Consider the following 6,553-nt stretch of genomic DNA (forward strand, 5'->3'; position numbering starts at 1 on the left):
CTCAAACAATTCCCAAACAATTCCCACTCAAACAATTCCCAAACAATTCCCACTCAAACAATTCCCAAACAATTCCCACTCAAACAATTCCCAAACAATTCCCACTCAAACAATTCCCAAACAATTCCCACTCAAACAATTCCCAAACAATTCCCACTCAAACAATTCCCAAACAATTCCTACTCAAACAATTCCCAAACAATTCCTACTCAAACAATTCCCACTCAAACAATTCCCACTCAAACAATTCCCACACAATTCCCACTCAAACAATTCCCACTCAAACAATTCCCACTCAATTCCCACTCCAACAATTCCCACTCCAACAATTCCCACTCCAACAATTCCCACTCCAACAATTCCCACTCCAACAATTCCCACTCCAACAATTCCCACTCCAACAATTCCCACTCCAACAATTCCCACTCCAACAATTCCCACTCCATTCCCAGGATTTGGCCCCAAGAAACACTCCGGGTTTTCACCCTCTGGCTCCTCAACCGCCAGGGATCGGGGATGGGCGGGAGGGAAAAGAGGGAATGGAGAGGGGAAAGCAGGAAAAGGGAGCGGGAAAATGGGGAGGAAGGGGATTATTGGGAGGGAAAACAGCCAGGAAAAGGGAAAACAGCCAGGAAAAAGGATTATTGGGAGGGAAAACAGCCAGGAAAAGGGATTATTGGGAGGGAAAACAGCCAGGAAAAGGGAAAACAGCCAGGAAAAGGGATTATTGGGAGGAAAACAACCAGGAAAAGGGATTACTGGGAGGAAAACAACCAGGAAAAGGGATTATTGGGAACCAAAACAGCCAGGAAAAGGGATTACTGGGAGGCAACCAAGCCAAAAACATGGAGAAAAATGACTGATTTTGAGCAAACCAACCCAAAACACCCAGAAAAAGAGATTATTTGGAGCCAAAACAACCAGGAAAAGGGATTATTGGGAGCCAACCAAGCCAAAAACCGCGAGGAAAATGGTTTGATTTTGATCTGATCAATCCCAAAAGACCCAGAAAAAACGGATTCTTCCCAAATCCATCCTCCCAAAACACCTTCAGGGACATGGAAAAGAGGGAAACCCTTCCCAAATCCAACCCTGCACCTCCAAAACAGCCCAAGGGACACAAAAAGAGGGAAACCCTTCCCAAATCCATCCTCCCAAAATCCTGAGAGACATCCCAAAATTCTGGGATATAAAAGAGAGAGACCCTTCCCAAATCCTGAAAGACATCCCAAAATTCTGGGATATAAAACCAGGGAGACCCTTCCCAAATCCTGAAAGACATCCCAAAATTCTGGGATATAAAACCAGGGAGATTCTTCCCAAATCCAACCCCCCAAATCCTGAGAGACATCCCAAAATTCTGGGATATAAAAACCACGGAGACCCTTCCCAAATCCTGAGAGACATCCCAAAATATACAAGAGAGAGACCCTTCCCAAATCCATCCTCCCAAAATGATGGATATCAAAACCAAGGAGACTCTTCCCAAATCCAACCTCCCAAAATCCTGAGAGACATCCCTAAATTCTGGGACATAAAAACAGGGAGATTCTTCCCAAATCCAACCTCCCAAATCCTGAGGTGTATCCCAAAATTCTGGGATATAAAAGAGAAAGACCCTTCCTAAATCCATCCTCCCAAATCCTGAGAGACATCCCAAAATTCTGGGATATAAAAACCAGGGAGACCCTTCCCAAATCCAACCTCCCAAATTCTGAGAGACATCCCGAAATTCTGGGATATAAAAACCAGGGAGATCCTTCCCAAATCCAAGCTCCCAAATCCCTCCCTCAGCCTTAAAACCAAGACCTAAAATCCAATTTCCTTCCCCAAAATCCCACTGAATTTGGGTCCCGGATTTAATTCCCAGTCCAAACCCATCCCAGGTTTAGGCTGAGCATTCCCAACACCTCCAACCTTTCCCTGGGAACCTTAAAAATCTACCCCTAAAACCCAAATTCCTGCCCCCAAATCCCAGTCTCTGGAAGGATTTGGATCCTGCCTTGAATCCCTGGATTTTGGGGAGGGCAGGAAAGCAGGAGCCTCCTTAAGCCGTTCCCTGATCCCGCTTTTAAGGCACTCCCGGGGAATTTTGGGATGGATTCTGTTCCATTTAATGGAGCCCTCGTTAATTAATGCCGAGCACGACCTTGGGAATATTCCTTGGGAATAACGGGGATCAATTCCTTGGGAATCACAGGGATCAATTCCTCAATTCCTTGGGAATCACAGGGATCAATTCCCTGGGAATCCCAGGGATCAATTCCTTGGGAATCCCAGGGATCAATTCCTTGGGAATCCCAGGGATCAATTCCTCAATTCCCTGGGAATCCCAGGGATCAATTCCCTGGGAATCCCAGGGATCAATTCCCTGGGAATCACAGGGATCAATTCCCTGGGAATCACAGGGATCAATTCCTCAATTCCTTGGGAATCAAAGGGATCGGTTCCCTGGGAATCCCAGGGATCCATTCCCTGGGAATCCCAGGGATCCATTCCTTGGGAATCCCAGGGATCAATTCCTCAATTCCTTGGGAATCCCAGGGATCAATTCCCTGGGAATCACAGAGATCAATTCCTCAATTCCCTGGGAATCCCAGGGATCAATTCCCTGGGAATCACAGAGATCAATTCCCTGGGAATCACAGGGATCCATTCCCTGGGAATCCCAGGGATCAGCTCCTCAAAAGGAGCTTCCAACTTCCAACCCCCTGAAATTCCCACCTTTCCCCCCAAAAAACTGGGAATTTCTCCCTCAGGAACCACCAAACCAACCTCTAACCCCCCCAAATCCCCACCTTTCCTCCCCCAAATCGGGAATTCTTCCCCCAAAAGGCACAAAATCAAGCTTCAATCCATCAAAATTCCCACCTTTCCTCCCCAAAATTTCTCCCTCAGGAGGCACCAACCCAACATCCAACCCCTGAAATTCCCACCCTCCCTTCCCAAAATTGGGAATTTCTCCCTCAGGAAGCACCAAGCCAACCTCCAACCCCTCACTATTCCCACTTTTCCTCCCTAAACCCCGGAATTTTCCCCTCAAAAGACATCAACCCAACCTCCAACCCCTGAAATTCCCACTTTTCCTCCCCAAAAACCGGGAATTTTTCCAGAGGGTTCCAATGCCCTTTTTCCAGGTAAATTCCTTTTCCAGAGGGTTCCAATCCCCTTTTTCCAGGTAAATTCCTTTCCCAGAGGGTTCCAATCCCCTCTCCCGGTGCTGGGACAGCTCCAGGGTTTTCCCAATCCCGGCTGAGGGAATTTCTTTGGGAGTTTTCCACGGGAAGGGCCGGGATTTGGGATGGACCCCCAGCTGGGATCCCCCTTCCCGATCCCAGGGGCAAATCCCAGGATGGTTCCAAAGGCTTTGGGATGGGGGGGCGGTGGGAAAGCTCCTGAATTTCCAGGGACATCCCAACCTTTCCCAGCTCCCCCAGGCTCCACTTCCATGGATTTTTTAGCAGGAAAAACGCAGATTAAAGGCGGATTCCAACCCCCTTCCAGTGGGATGGGGATGGATCCCAGAATTCCCAACGGGAGCCGCTGTTTTCCCGTGGGATTTCGGCTCTGGGGACCACAATTCCCGAGATTCCTGACCTTATCAGGGACCACAATTCCCAGGATTCCTGTTCTCACCATGGACCACAATTCCCAGGATTCCTGCCCCTATCAGGGACCACAATTCCCGGGATTCCTGACCTTATCAGGGACCACAATTCCCGGGATTCCTGCCTCTCTCAGGGACCACAATTCCCGGGATTCCTGCCCCTATCAGGGACCACAATTCCCGGGATTCCTGCCCCTATCAGGGACCACAATTCCCAGGATTCCTGCTCTCATCAGGGACCACAATTCCCGGGATTCCTGCCCCTATCAGGGACCACAATTCCCGGGATTCCTGCCCCTATCAGGGACCACAATTCCCGGGATTCCTGCCCCTATCAGGGACCACAATTCCCAGGATTCCTGCCCCTATCAGGGACCACAATTCCCGGGATTCCTGCCCCTATCAGGGACCACAATTCCCGGGATTTTCTGGGAATGGGGGAGATGAGGACGAAACATCTCCCTGCAAACAGATGTTTGACATTCCTGAGCCCCATCCAGGCCCTTGGAATCACCAGCCTGGAAAGCAATTCCCAAATTCCCCTGGAATGGGAGCGGGGGGTGTTGGGAGGTTCCGGCAAGGACCAAAACCAACCCAATAAAGGGGATTTTGGGGATAAAACAAGGAGGAAAAGCTGATTTCCCCACTTTTTGGGGGGGAATTCCAGCCGGGGCGGGGTGGGAATTCCCCTCCCTCATCCAGGGAATTGCTGAGGCTGATCCAAACATTTCCAGGAACAGCCCCAAAAATTGGGAAACAACGACCAAACCGCCCCAAAAGTTTGGGAAATCACGATCAGACCATCCCAAACTTCGGGAAAGAACAACAAACCACCCCAAAAAGTTTGGGAAACAACAACCAAACCGCCCCAAAAGTTCAGGAAATCACAATCTAAAGCCCTGACCTTCGACAAATGATGCTCAAACCACCCCAAAAGTTTGGGAAACAAGGACCAAACAGCCCCCAAAATTTGGGAAATTATGATCAGACCTTCCCAAACTTTGGGAAACAACACTCAGACCACCTCAAAAGTTTGGGAAACAACGACCAAACCACCCCAAAAGTTTGGGAAGCAACGATCTAAAGCCCTGAACTTTGACAGACGATGCTCAAACCACCCCAAAAATTTAGGAAATGATGTTCAAACCCCCCCAAATTCTGATAAGTGACGTTCAACCCCCCCGAACTCTGACAGATGATGCTCAAACCGCCCCAAACTCTGACAGATGATGCTCAAACCACCCCCAAACCGTGGGAAACAGCGACCAAACCACCCCAAATTTTGAGAAATGACTTTTCCACAACTCCAAGCTTTGGGAAATGATGCTCAAACCACCCCAAAACTAAGGGAAACGACAAGCAAACCACCCCAAACTTTGACAGATGATGCTCCAACCACCCCAAAACTGTGGGAAACAACAACCAAACCACCCCAAACTTTGAGAAAGGATTTTTTTAACCACCCCAAACTCTGACAGACAATTCCCAAACCCCCAAAACTCTGACAGGTGATGCTCCAACCACCCCAAACTGTGACAGACGATGCTCCAACCACCCCAAAACTGTGGGAAACAACAATCAAATCACCCCAAAAACTGTGGGAACCGACAACCAAACCACCCCAAACTGTGACAGATGATGCTCCAACCACCCCAAAACTGCGGGAAACAACAACCAAACCACCCCAAACTTTGATAAAGGATTTTTAAACCACCCCAAACTGTGACAGATGATGCTCAAACCCTCCCAAACTTTCATAAATGATGCTCAAACCACCCCAAACTCTGACAAAGGATTTTTTAACCAACCCAATCTCTGACAGACATTTCCCAACCCCCCCCAACTCTGACAGGTGATGCTCCAACCACCCCAAAACTGTGACAGATGATGCTCCAACCACCCCAAAACTGCGGGAAACAACAATCAAATCACCCCAAAAACTGTGGGAACCGACAACCAAACCACCCCAAAACTGTGGGAAATGACAACCAAACCACCCCAAACTCTGACAAAGGATTTTTAAACCACCCCAAACTGTGACAGATGATGCTCCAACCACCCCAAACTTTGACAAAGGATTTTTTAACCACCCCAAACTGTGACAGACGATGCTCCAACCACCCCAAACTGTGACAGACGATGCTCCAACCACCCCAAACCTTCAGGAAACGATGCTCCAAATACCCCAAACTCTGACAGAGAATTCCCAAACCACCCCAAACTTCCACAGATGATGTTCAAAGCACCCCAAAACTGTGGGAAACAACAACCAAACCACCTCAAACTTCGATAAAGGATTTTTAAACCACCCCAAACTCTGACAGACAACACTCAAACCACCCCAAAACTTCGGGAAACAACAACCAAACCACCCCAAACTTTGACAAAGGATTTTTAAACCACCCCAAACTGTGACAGACGATGCTCAAACCACCCCAAACTCTGACAGACAACACTCAAACCATCCCCAAACTGAGGGAACCAACAACCAAACCACCCCAAACTGTGGGAAATGACAATCAAACCACCCCAAACTGTGACAGATGATGCTCCAACCACCCCAAACTGTGACAGATGATGCTCCAACCACCCCAAAACTGTGGGAAACAACAACCAAACCACCCCAGACTTGGACAAAGGATTTTTAAACCACCCCAAACTGTGACAGATGATGCTCCAACCACCCCAAACTCTGACAGAAGATGCTCAACCTCCCCCCCACCCCCCAAAAAAGCTCCTCCAGCCACCGCTGCTCCCAAACCCAGGAACCAACAACCCCCCCCAGCAGCTCCCACAGGGGGTTCCTTCCCCCCAACCTGTTCCTGCCTCAATTAACACCTCAATTAACGAGCTGTTCACCTCCCCCCAGCCCCTGGATCTGAGGGATAACGGGCCTGGCAGGAGCTTCTCCCGGGAAAACCGGTCAGGAATGACAGCAGGGAGGGC

This window comes from Empidonax traillii, unplaced genomic scaffold (assembly GCF_003031625.1).
Source record: "Empidonax traillii isolate 1590-97213 ecotype Southwest subspecies unplaced genomic scaffold, ASM303162v1 scaffold2657:size43024, whole genome shotgun sequence".
Classification (NCBI taxonomy): Eukaryota; Metazoa; Chordata; class Aves; order Passeriformes; family Tyrannidae; genus Empidonax; species Empidonax traillii.